At 35.3% G+C, this 14,565-nt stretch overlaps 1 long non-coding RNA gene across 1 annotated transcript; it reads right to left on the bottom strand.

The window, feature by feature from the left end:
* Nucleotides 1-11,649: 11,649 nt before the first annotated feature.
* Nucleotides 11,650-12,112, bottom strand: LOC131254002 (uncharacterized). The gene is made up of 3 exons (XR_009175422.1): nucleotides 12,072-12,112; nucleotides 11,869-11,985; nucleotides 11,650-11,786 (listed from the first exon to the last, which is right to left on the bottom strand). It is a non-coding gene; the product is annotated as an uncharacterized LOC131254002 (long non-coding RNA).
* Nucleotides 12,113-14,565: the final 2,453 nt, after the last annotated feature.

Raw genomic sequence — 14,565 nt, 5'->3', positions numbered from 1 at the left:
ACTGTAAATCTATGGGATTCCAGTGGATTTTGATGCTTGAAACTGTAACCCTTTTTTAAAGTGGATGGTGAAAGAGGACGTTGGAAGGTTTTTTTTTAAAAAAAAAAAAAAAATTTACTGGCATTTTATCACACACACACACACACACTCACATATTTATTTCAAATTAGAGGAATTACGTGCATTGTAATTTTTGGGATGTTTAATTTACAACAAATTCCTCTTCCTTTTTTTTTTTTTGGTTGTAACTGATCAAATAGAAAGATATGGAATTTGTTTTTCCTGTTTTTTTTTCCATGTCTTCTTGTCTGTCTGTCTCTGTTTTTTTTCTTTTTTGTGTGTGTGTGTGCGCGCGTGTAACTGAGCAAGTAAGAGCCGCTAATGCAATTTCTGCATGGGCAAATTGAAGAAGCAAGCAATTCCTGGCACATGCCAACCTAGCACTGTTGGAGATCACTGCCATTCAGCAGATGGGGCCTAGCATTGTAATGTTCTGGCCTGAAAATCAGGCCAGTATTGCCCACCTACCTGTCCACATATGGTTGAGTAAAAAGGGTGCTTAGAAAAAAAAAGATCGACATTTAATGTATATGTGCATGTGTTGCCTTCCTAATTAGTGGATCAACCTGATTTTTATGCTAGGGCATGTTCATAGTGGGACCCACCTGGTAAAAGATCAGGGAATGTTCACGTATTTGCCAGTAGACACATGGACTGCAAATTGTTTCGACGGTCTTGCCTTGTGTGCATTGCCATAGCATTCCTCTCAGCATGTTATTGGGCTTCAATGAATTTAGCAGATTATCTGAAGTAGCAGTGCCGATACATTGTTGATGCAATTTTTTTTCTTCTTCATGTTTTGTTTTGAAGAAGCTTAGTCTTTTTTTTTTTTGGTCTCCAATATGTTTCTACACCTGTTTGTTGGATGGATGGTCAACTGAAGTAGAATATCCAAATTTGGGTTGGTCACATGTGTTATTGGTTAAGTCACTAATGAATAAAATCTTTGGATCTAGGAGATATGGAGAAAACAATGGGTCTGGAGTGAGGTTAGACTTGAATTTTAGTTGAACCTTCAATGCTTTAGAAAGATAAAAACACCGACAAGCCCAAAAATTGAATTTTAAGTTCTGCTCAAGTTTCAAAGGAAGTTGCTCAAACCCAGGTAAGTGAAAACTTGATTAGATATGGGAAAACGTGTTGAGCTTCTCTAGTAATCAATCAATTTGTTTTTCGAAGCTTTTAAACAGGTGAGTTACACCCGTACTTAACCCAAACCTCGAACAGACCTATTCAATGCAATATCTAAATTATTTCAGATCCCTATTACCTGGTTAATTAAGAACGAGGGTACTAGTATCTTATCATTGCAGAAAGACTAAAAGCAGAGCATCAGAATTGAAATGCTTCCTTTTTTACTAAATTGCTAAAAACTGAAGTACATCTTTTTTTTTAATAGATAACACAATAATCAGAAAACACAACTTGATTTTATTTATTTATTTATTTTATTTTAAATTTTTAAATCAACCCTTTTGAGTCAACTACAATGTCATCGACTGTGTCATATATTCAGTTGTACATGACAGACACATTATTATAATATTTATCAATTGTATATGTTAGTGTAGACTCTTTCTTAACAAAATTTCTGAGCCAGTTATGACGATGAGGCAATATGGATGAGAAATTAATCAGTCGCCCTCAAAGTTGTTAACAAATACTTTATATGGTATGTATTTTAGAACCAACATTCTTGCAATTGAAGTAATAGGGATGGGAATTGCATATGCTTCAAGGTGTCTGGATAGGGGTGCGGTTGGGAATTCATGATATTTTATAGGGCTATGTATGATTTAGTGGTGTGACTGAGGATGAGATAACACATGATTCAGTTAATATTAGTATTTTTAATTACATGTCATGATATAGATGAGTTTAAAAAAGTCAGGGTCTGTTTGGTTTCCAGTAATAAATGAGTTAATTTCACTTCAAATCTTTCATATATTTCCATTTTTTTTCTCATTTTGGCTATTATTCGCTTCAAATTATCATAAGCGAGTTAAGTCTTCTTGTTGGTTCATCCACAGTTATATGTTTTCCCTAGTATTTCATATTATTTTCTAATAATAAGTTTCGTTCATGTTGTATAATGTTAGGTAAGGGAGGGAATGCCAATAGATTGCCTAGAAGCATGGCGGCTTTTTGTGTTAGTAGGCTCAGTAGAACTGCAGCAATGATACAGGACAGAATCTTGATTAAGGTAATATATGAGAATCTTGAGAATGTCTTATGTATTTGCTTGAAATTAATGGAGCATTCCCGGATGTGCGTCGAATCTATCCGGATGAGCAGCGGTCCTTGGAAGATGGGAACTACTGTTATGACCATGATGAAGCTATCCATTTCCTATGGATAATATTGGAGGGGCCTGGCCATTTGGACAGGCCGTGTTTATGTATTTGCTTGAAATTAATGGAGCAGACCCGGATGTGCGTCGGAGCTATCCGGATGAGCGAGGGACCCTGGAAGGTGGGAACCGCTGTTATAACCATGATGAAGCTGTCCATTTCTTATGGACAACATTGGAGGGGCCTGGCCATTTGGACAAGCCGTGTTTATGTATTTGCTCGAAATTAATGGAGCAAACCCGGATGTGCGTCGGAGCTATTCAGAAGAGCGGGGTTCCCTGGAAAGAGGGAACCGCTATTATGACCATGATGAAGCTGTCCATTTTTTTTGGACAGCATTGGAAGGGCCTGGCCATTTGTGCCGGATGGCCGTGTTTATATCTGTATTTGCAGAGACCATACCCTTAACCTAAACCAAAACCTATAACCTAAAACCTTAACCTATAACCTAAACCTCAACCTTAACCTAAACCTAAACCTTAACTTAAAACCTAAACCTAAACCTAAAACCTAAATGTATTCTCAAATCCCTAAACCTAAACCTACACTTAATCCTAATCTTAACTCCCTAACCTAAACCTATACCTAAACTTGAAAACCCAAACATAAACCCAATCTCGAACCCGAACCTGAACCTTAACCTTAACCTATTCTCAATTTCCTAAACCTATATCTTATAACCTAAACCTAAACCTAAACCTAAACCTTAACCTATACCTATAACCTTAACCTAAACCTAAACCTAAACCTAAACCTAAACCTAAACCTAAATCTATAACCTTAACCTAAAACCTAAACCTATAACCTAAACCTAAATCAAAACAAATAACCAAAACCAAAACCAAAACCAAAACCTATATCCTAAACCCAAATGCATTCTCAAATCCTATAACCCATAATCTAAACCTAAACCTAAACCTAAACCTATAACCTATAACCAAAACCAAAACCTATAACCTAAACTAAAGCCAAAACCTATAGCCCAAACCCGAACCCATTCTCAAATCCAAAAACCCGTAACCTAAACCGTTAACCTATAACCTAAATCAAAAAATATAACCTAAACCAAACCTAAACCTAAAACCAAAACCTAAAAACTAAACCTATAATCTATAACCTAAATCAAAACATATAATCAAAACTAAATCCCAAAACCCAAACCTAAACCTAAACCTAAACCTATAACCTAAACTCAAATCCCTAAACCTAAACCTAAACCTAATCCTATAACATAAACTCAAATCCCTAAACCTTAACATATAGCTTAACCTAAACCTATACTTATAACCTAAAACTATTCTCAAATCCCAAAACCTATAACCTAAACCTAACCTTTCCCTAAACCTATAACCTAAACTCAATTCCCTAAACCTAAACCTAGACCTAAACCTAAACCTATAGCCTAAACTCAAATCCCTAAACCTTAACCTATAACCTAACCTAAACCTATACTCATAACTTAAAACTATTCCCAAATCCCAAAACCTATAACCTAAACCTAAGCTTTCCCTAAACCTATAAGCTAAACTCAATTCACTATAGCTAAACCTACACCAAATCCTAATCTCAACTCCCTAACCTAAAACTAAACATAAACTTGAAAACTCAAACTTAAACCCAATCCCGAACCTGAACCCGATTTCCTAAACCTAAACCATAACACATTCTCAAATCCAAAAACCTATAACCTAAACCTAAACGAAAATCAAAACTTATAACGTAAACGCGAACCCATTCACAAATCCCAAAACCTATAACCTAAACCAAAACCAAAACCTATTACCTAAACCCGAATCCATTCTCAAATCCCAAAACCTATAACCTAAACATAAACCTTAACCTAAACCTATAACCTATAACCAAAACCTATAACCTAAACCCGAACCCATTCTCAAATCCCAAAACATATAACCAAAACCAAAACCAAAACCTATAACCTAAACCCGAATCCATTCTCAAATTCCAAAACCTATAACCTAAACATAAACCTTAACCTAAACCTATAACCTATAACCAAAACCTATAACCTAAACCCGAACCCATTCTCAAATCCCAAAACCTATAACCTAAACCTAAACCTTAACCTAAACCTATAACCTATAACATAAATCAAAACCTAAACCTAAACCTAGAACCTAAACCTATAACCTATAACCTAAATCAAAACCTATTACCTTTCCCTAAACCTTAACCTAAACTTATAACCTTAACCTAAAACCTAAACCTATAACCTAAACCTAAATCAAAACATATAACCAAAACCAAAACCAAAACCAAAACCTATATCCTAAACCCAAATGCATTCTCAAATCCTATAACCCATAATCTAAACCTAAACCTATAACCTATAACCAAAACCAAAACCTATAACCTAAACCAAAGCCAAAACCTATAGCCTGAACCCGAACCATTCTCAAATCCAAAAACCTGTAACCTAAACCGTTAACCTATAACCTAAATCAAAACCTATAACCTAAACCAAACCTAAACCTAAAACCTAAACCTATAATCTATAACATAAATCAAAACATATAATCAAAACCAAATCCCAAAACCCAAACCTAAACCTAAACCTAAACCTATAACCTAAACTCAAATCCCTAAACCTAAACCTAAACCTAAACCTATAACCTAAACTCAAATCCCTAAACCTAAACCTAAACCTAATCCTATAACCTAAACTCAAATCCCTAAACCTTAACTTATAACCTAACCTAAACCTATACTTATAACCTAAAACTATTCTCAAATTCCAAAACCTATACCCTAAACCTAACCTTTCCCTAAACATATAACCTAAACTCAATTCCCTAAGCCTAAACCTAGACCTAAACCTAAACCTATAGCCTAAACTCAAATCCCTAAACCCTAACCTATAACCTAACCTAAACCTATACTTATAACTTAAAACTATTCCCAAATCCCAAAACCTATAACCTAAACCTAAGCTTTCCCTAAACCTATAAGCTAAACTCAATTCCCTAAAGCTAAACCTACACCAAATCCTAATCTCAACTCCCTAACCTAAACCTAAACATAAACTTGAAAACTCAAACTTAAACCCAATCCCGAACCTGAACCCGATTTCCTAAACCTAAACCATAACTCATTCTCAAATCCAAAAACCTATAACCTAAACCTAAACCTAAACCAAAACTTATAACGTAAACCCGAACCCATTATCAAATCCCAAAACCTATAACCTAAACCAAAACCAAAACCTATAACCTAAACCCGAATCCATTCTCAAATCCCAAAACCTATAACCTAAAAATAAACCTTAACCTAAACCTATAACCTATAACCTAAACCCGAACCCATTCTCAAATCCCAAAACCTATAACCTAAAACTAAACCTTAACCTAAACCTATAACCTATAACATAAATCAAAACCTAAACCTAAACCTATAACCTATAACCTAAATCAAAACCTATTACCTTTCCTTAAACCTTAACCTAAACCTATAACCTAAACCTAAATCAAAACATATAACCAAAACCAAAACCAAAACCAAAACCTATATTCTAAACCCAAATGCATTCTCAAATCCTATAACCCATAATCTAAACCTAAACCTATAACCTATAACCAAAACCAAAACCTATAACCTAAACCAAAGCCAAAACCTATAGCCTAAACCCGAACCCATTCTCAAATCCAAAAACCTGTGACCTAAACCGTTAACCTATAACCTAAATCAAAACCTATAACCTAAACCAAACCTAAACCTAAAACCTAAACCTAAAACCTAAACCTATAATCTATAACATAAATCAAAACATGTAATCAAAACCAAATCCCAAAACCCAAACCTAAACCTAAACCTAAACCTAAAACCTAAACCTAAACCTATAACCTTAACTCAAATCCTTAAACCTAAACCTAAACCTAATCCTATAACCTAAACTCAAATCTTTAAACCTTAACTTATAACCTAACCTAAACCTATACTTATAACCTAAAACTATTCTCAAATCCCAAAACCTATAACCTAAACCTAACATTTCCCTAAACCTATAACCTAAACTCAATTCCCTAAACCTAAACCTAGACCTAAACCTAAACCTATAGCCTAAACTCAAATCCCTAAACCTTAACCTATAACCTAACCTAAACATATACTTATAATTTAAAACTATTCCCAAATCACAAAACCTATAACCTAAACCTAAGCTTTCCCTAAACCTATAAGCTAAACTCAATTCCCTAAAACTAAAGCTACACCTAATCCTAATCTCAACTCCCTAACCTAAACCTAAACATAAACTTGAAAACTCAAACTTAAACCCAATCCCGAACCTGAACCCGATTTCCTAAACCTAAACCATAACCCATTCTCAAATCCAAAAACCTATAACCTAAACCTAAACCTAAACCAAAACTTATAACGTAAACCCGAACCCATTATCAAATCACAAAACCTATAACTTAAACCAAAACCAAAACCTATAACCTAAACCCGAATCCATTCTCAAATCCCAAAACCTATAACCTAAACATAAACCTTAACCTAAACCTATAACCTAAAACCAAAACCTGTAACCTAAACCCGAACCCATTCTCAAATCCCAAAACCTATAACCTAAACCTAAACCTTAACCTAAGCCTATAACCTATAACATAAATCAAAACCTAAACCTAAACCTATAACCTACAACCTAAATCAAAACCTATTACATTTCCCTAAACCTTAACCTAAAACCTAAACCTATAACCTAAACCTAAATCAAAACATATAACCAAAACCAAAACCAAAATCAAAACCTATATCCTAAACCCAAATGCATTCTCAAATCCTATAACCCATAATCTAAACCAAACCTTAACCTAAAACCAAAACCTAAAACCTAAACCTATAATCTATAACTTAAATCAAAACATATAATCAAAACCAAATCCCAAAACCCAAACATAAACCTAAACCTAAACCTAAAACCTAAACCTAAACCTATAACCTAAACTCAAATCCCTAAACCTAAACCTAAACCTAATCCTATAACCTAAACTCAAATCCCTAAACCTTAACTTATAACTTAACCTAAACCTATACTTATAACCTAAAACTATTCTCAAATCCCAAAACCTATAACCTAAACCTAACCTTTCCCTAAACCTATAACCTAAACTCAATTCCCTAAACCTAAACCTATAGCCTAAACTCAAATCCCTAAACCTTAACCTATAACCTAACCTAAACCTATACTTATAACTTAAAACTATTCCCAAATCCCAAAACCTATAACCTAAACCTAAGCTTTCCCTAAACCTATAAGCTAAACTCAATTCCCTAAAGCTAAACCTACACCTAATCCTAATCTCAACTCCCTAACCTAAACCTAAACATAAACTTGAAAACTCAAACTTAAACCCAATCCCGAACCTGAACCCGATTTCCTAAACCTAAACCATAACTCATTCTCAAATCCAAAAACCTATAACCTATAACCTAACCTAAACCTATACTTATAACCTAAAACTATTTCCAAATCCCAAAACCTATAACCTAAACCAAAACCAAAACCTATAACCTAAACCCGAACCCATTCTCAAATCCCAAAACCTATAACTTAAACCTAAACCAAAACCAAAAAAAAAAACAAAAACACAACAACAACAAACAACAAAAAAAAAAACAACCAAACAAACAACAACAACAAACAACAACACAAAAACAACAACACACAAAACAACCACACACAACCACAAACAAACAAACACAACACTACAAACAAACCCACAACCAACAACCAAAACCACCATCACAACTATAAATCCAAATAAAAATAAGATAATGGAGAGAAATCCAAAACCACAACCACAACAAAATAAAAATAACCACCAACATAGGACAACAACAACAAACACAACAACAACAAAAAAAGCACAACCTGTAACACAACAAACAAACACAACATAAACTAAAACCTAAACCTTAACCAAAACTTATAACCTAAACCCGAACCCATTCTCAAATCCCAAAACCTATAACCTAAACCTAAACCTATAACCTATAACATAAATCAAAACCTAAACCTAAACCTAGAACCTAAACCTATAACCTATAACCTAAATCAAAACCTATTACCTTTCCATAAACCTTAACCTAAACCTATAATCTATAACCTAAACCAAAACCAAAACCAAACCTAAACCTAAACCTAAACCTATAACCTATAACCTAAACCTAAACCTAAAACCTAATGAATTCTCAAATCTCTAAACCTAAACCTATACCTAATCCTAATCTCAACTCCCTAACCTAAACTTAAACCTAAACTTAAAAACCCATACCTAAACCCAAACTCAATTTCCTAAGCCTAAACCTTAACCTATAACCTAACCTAAACCTATACTTATAACCTAAACCTATTCTCAAATCCCAAAACCTATAACTATAACCTAAACCCTAACTAAAAACCTATAACCTAACCTAAACCTAAACATGTAATCTTAACCTAAACCTAAACCTATAACCTTAACCTTAACATATAACTTTAACCAAAACCTATAACCTAAACCTATTCTCAAATCCCGAACCCGATTTTCTGAACCTAAACCTTAGCCTATTCTCAATTCCCTAAACCTATAGCTTATAACCTAAACCAAAACCTAAACCTATACCTTAACCTAAACCTATAACCTATAACCTAAACATAAACCTAAAACCTAAATGTATTCTCAAATTCCTAAACCTAAACCTACACCTAATCCTAATCTCAACTTCCTAACCTAAACCCAAACCTAAACTTGAGAACCCAAACCTAAACCTGATGCTGAATCCGAACCCAATTTCCTAAACCTAAACCTCAACCTATTCTCAATTCCCTAAACCTTAACCTATAACCTAACCTAAACCTAAATCTATAACCTAAACCCGAACCCATTCTCAAATCCCAAAACCTATAACCAAAACCAAAACCAAACCTATAACCTAAACCCGAATCCATTCTCAAATCCCAAAACCTATAGCCTAAATATAAACCTTAACCAAAACTTATAACCTAAACCCGAACCCATTCTCAAATCCCAAAACCTATAACCTAAACCTAAACCTATAACCTATAACATAAATCAAAACCTAAACCTAAACCTAAACCTAAACCTATAACCTATAACCTAAATCAAAACCACCTTTCCCTAAACCTTAACCTAAACCTATAACCTATAACCTAAATCAAAACCAAAACCAAACCTAAACCTAAACCTAAACCTATAACCTAAACGTAAAATCTAAACCTAAACCTAAAACTTAAATGTATTCTCTATAACCTAAACCTAAACCTAACCTAATCCTAATCTTAACTCCCCAACCTAAACCTAAACCTAAACTTGAAAACCAAAACCTAAACCCGATCCCGAACCCGAACTCGATTTCCTAAACTTAAACGTTAACCTACTCAATCCCTAAACCTTAAACCTATAACCTAAACCTAAACCTATAATCTCAAATCCCAAAACCTTAACTACAACCCATAACCTAAACCCTAACCTAACTTAAATCTCAAATCCTAACCTAAACCTAAACCATAAGCTCCTAAACTCTATAACCTAAACTCTAATTCCCTAACCTAACCTATAACCTAAACTAAACATATAACTTATAACCTAACCTAAACCTATAACCTAAACCTATTCTCAAATCCGAACCCTATAACCTAAACCTAAACCTAAACCTATAACCTATTCTCAATTCCCTAAACCTAAACCTAGCTTAATAACCTAAACTCAAACCCTAACTAAACCTATACCTTAAACCTAAAACCTATAACCTATAACCTAAACATAAACCTAACAACCAAACTAAAGCTATTCTCAAATCCCTAAACCTAAACCTACACCTAATCCTAATCTCAACTCCCTAACCTAAACCTAAACCTAAACTTGAAAACCCAAACCTAAACCCGATCCTGAACCCGAACCCGATTTCCTAAACCTAAACCTCAACCTATTCTCAATTCCTTAAACCTTAACCTATAACAAAACCTAAACCTAAATCTGTAACCTAAACCTAAACCTATTTCCTAAGTGTATTCTCAAATCCATAAACCTAAACCTACACCTAATCCTAATCTCAACTCCTTAACCTAAACCTAAACCTGATCCCGAACCCGATCCCGATTTCCTAAACCTAAACATTAACCTATTCTCAATTCCCTAAACCTTTATCTTATAACCTAAACCATAACCTAAACCTAAACCTATAACCTATAACCTTAACCTAAACCTAAACTTAAACCTATAACCTATAACCTAAAGCTAAACCTAAAACCTAAATGTATTCTCAAATCCCTAAACCTAAACCTACACCTAATCCTAATCTCAACTCCCTAACCTAAACCTAAACCTAAACTTGAAAACCCAAACCTAAACCCGATCTCGAACCCGAACCCGATTTCCTAAACCTAAACCTTAACCTATTCTCAATTCCCTAAACCTATAGCTTATAACTTAAACCTAAAACTAAACCTAAACCTATAACCTATAACCTAAACATAAACCTAAAATCTAAAGGTGTTCTCAAATCCCTAAACCTAAACCTACACCTAATCCTAATCTCAACTCCCTAACCTAAACCTAAACCTAATCTTGAAAACTCAAACCTAAACCTGATCCTGAACCCGAACCCGATTTCCTAAACCTAAACCTCAACCTATTCTCAATAACAAATAAACACCCAACCAAACAAACACAACCACTAACCAAACAAAAAACAACAACACACAAACACAACCACCAAACAAACAAAACAACCACAACAACAAACAAACAACAACAACACACACAAAACACAACAACAACAACAACAAAAAACAAACAAACAAACAAACCAACAAAACAACAAAACAACACAAAAAAAACACAACAACAAACAAAAAACAAAACAAACAACAACAACAACAAAACACAACAACAAAAAAAAACAACCAAACCAACAACAACAACAAACACAACAACAACAACAACAACAACACAACAAAACAACAACAAAACAAGTTATACAACCATTCCACATCTATTCACATCCAATATTCAATCTAATGAGCCAGAGCTCTCAACAGCTAAGCCTACTTATAAAAACTAAAATCCAAAACCACAACCACAACAAAATAAATAATAACCACAACCTTCAACAACACAACAAACAACAATACAAACAAAAATAACCACCAAACCAAACACAAACAAACAACACAACCAAAACCAAACACAGACAACAGAGAGAGCTTCAGACACCGGCCCTTTTGAAAAAAGAAAAAAGCTGAAGATTACATTAGAGTTCCAATTGAAAGATACAACTGAATGGATTACCTAATCAACAGATTGGATGTCAGTCTGCCACAAGTAGATAAAAGAGCTCAAATTACAAGTCAATCTGCCACAAGTAGAAACACAACAATTACAAGGCGTAAACAGAAAAAAAAATGAAGTTAGCTGTCCTAAGAAAGATGACTCACCATGAAAGGCCAAATTAACCAATTTCAAAGGTCTAATCACCTATTCATTTTCGAATCTCTTGCATGTTTCCATGTGGCCTCCATATGCCAAAAGAGCATGGATCCTCCACATGCATCCTTTACACAACAGCCAACACAGAAGAAAAGCCCACAAGACGTTAAGATCAACCGCAACAAAAGAATAGCATGATCTAATAGCATACCTTCAGAGAACAGAAATGAAGGAGGCCAGACATCTCAGAAATTTAGTAACTGATGGAGCTACTCCATTGGGACCGACGGATACTGGGCTTCACGAGAAAACATAGCGAACTAACAACAACCACAACAACAATAAACCAACAAGTTTGATGATAACCTATTCTCAATTCTCTAAACCTTAACCTATAACCTAACCTAAACCTAAATCTATAACCTAAACCTAAACCTAAGATCGAAATGTATTCTCAAATCCTTGAACCTAAACCTACACCTAATCCTAATCTCAACTCCCTAACCTAAACTTAAACCTAAACTTGATAACCCAAACCTAAACCTGATCCCGAACTCGGACCCGATTTCCTAAACCTTAACCTATTCTCAATTCTCTAAAGCTATAACCTATATACTATAACCTATAACTAAAACCTAAACCTTAACTTAAACCTATAACCTAAGCCTAAACCTTAACCTAAACCAAAACCAAAACCTATAACCTATAACCTAAACTTATAACCTAAAACCTAAAACCTAATCCTAAACCTAAACCTAAACCTAAAACCTAAAACCTAAACGTAAACCTATTTTAATGATCAGTTTTATTTTTAAAAAGTGCCCACTTTTTTGGAAGAAGTTTATGCAATTCTTCATGATTCTGAATTATAATGTTTTATTGGTTTAATATTTTTTTTCAGGTGAAAGACACAAAAAGAAAATTGTTGCTAATTTTTTTCTTTTTTTATTTATGATGTTAAACCTATATGTACTTATGTGTGGATGAATGTAATGTGGATAAGATTGCTTGTGTTTGGATGGATGTAGTTTATGTTTGGATGAATGTAGTTTATGTTGGATTTACGTAGTTTGGGTTGTTTAGATGGATATGAATGTGAATATGATGAAATATATTATATAACAGGTGTATATCAGGAAGAATACGAAGAAATATATTGTAACAGGTGTATAGTGAGCCTCTTATAAAGGACGGTCCATGACAGTCCTTTTTAAGGACGGTCCATAGTTGTCCTTTTAAAGGATGGTCTATGGCCGTCCTTTGAAGGCCCATAAGAGACGGTCCATGACAGTCCTTTTTAAGGATGGCCCATGACCGTCCTTTTAAAGGACGGTCTATAGCCGTCCTTTGAAGGCTTATCAGAGACGGTCTACGACAGTCTTTTTTAAGGACAGTCCATGACCGTCCTTTTAAAGGACAGTCGATGGTCGTCCTTTAAAGGCTTATAAGAGACAGTCCGAGACCGTCCTTTTTAAGGACGGTTCATGACCGTCTTTTTTTCGTCAATAAAAATGACAGTTTTCAACCGTCCTTTAAGTAATACGACATGTCAAAAGTTGACGGCCCTTACGACGGTCCATAACCGTCCTTTTTGGTCATTTGAGACGGTTTTAGACCATCCTTTTTTCACAGTTTTGGCATAGTGTATTGAGCAGTATGACCCATTTAAGCTTCAAATCTAATTCATATTCGAGACCGTGAACTGAGATGAGCTGTTAAAATAGATGGGCGGCTAGGATATAAACCCATCATCAAGGTGGGCTAACCTTGTGGGCCACACCCGCTGGCCAGTGGCGGCCTGGATAAAACACAAATTTTGATGGGCCTTTTAGGTGGATGGACTAGATAAGATATATACATCTGGTGGGGTCCACATCGGGCCCCACTCGCTAACCAAACGGCCGAGTACACAACAGGCTCAAGGAAGGTCTCAATGACAAGCGTTCCAACACCATTGTTTCCAAATGTTGTCCATCGAGGTTTGAATCTCCTTCACGTGAGATTAAGACCTGAAATGATTGCCAAAATGGATGGACAATTAGGATAGAATACACATATAGGGTAGGGCCTGGGTCCGCCAAAGGTAGATGGACAGGGTGGACAGCATGTTTTTAACGGGTTTTGTCATTATCACTACTACCCCCCTGCCCATTTCTGGGCATGTACGTGTCCAGAGAATGGGCTGAGAAAATAGATGGATGGTGTAGATAAAACCCATACGCCACTATAGATCCCACTATCCGCTATATCCACGCAATGGAATAAGCTGATAATTATGATTTCCTTCGTTTAGGTCCCAGTGACTTTCTCAGCAGGGTGGAGGGAAATTAGCCATCAGGGTGAGCCCCAGAAAGGTTTCAACAGTGGACATTCGATCAGCACCATTCCTTGGGTGCAGCCTAGCTGAGATTTGTATCTGTTATGTTTTCGCCTAGACAAAAGGATGGACGATATGGATTTCTCATAAGCATCCCACGGGCCCCACTGTCCAGTGGGCCCATGCAAAGAGAGATGGAAAAGAAGATGGCCAGTGCAGATGTGCAGCACGATGCTTCCTAAGGAAGGCTTTAATGGTAGACATTCAAACCCCACTGGTTTCTGAGGTGCGGTCCATCTGAGATTTTTAGATCTGACACACCAAATGGGCCAACAAGGTGGATGGACGGCTGCATGAAATACATGCAACAAATAGGGACCCGGGCCTA

Source organism: Magnolia sinica, chromosome 8, assembly GCF_029962835.1.
Source record: "Magnolia sinica isolate HGM2019 chromosome 8, MsV1, whole genome shotgun sequence".
NCBI classification, from domain to species: domain Eukaryota; kingdom Viridiplantae; phylum Streptophyta; class Magnoliopsida; order Magnoliales; family Magnoliaceae; genus Magnolia; species Magnolia sinica.
This window is presented reverse-complemented; position numbering and strand designations above follow the sequence as displayed.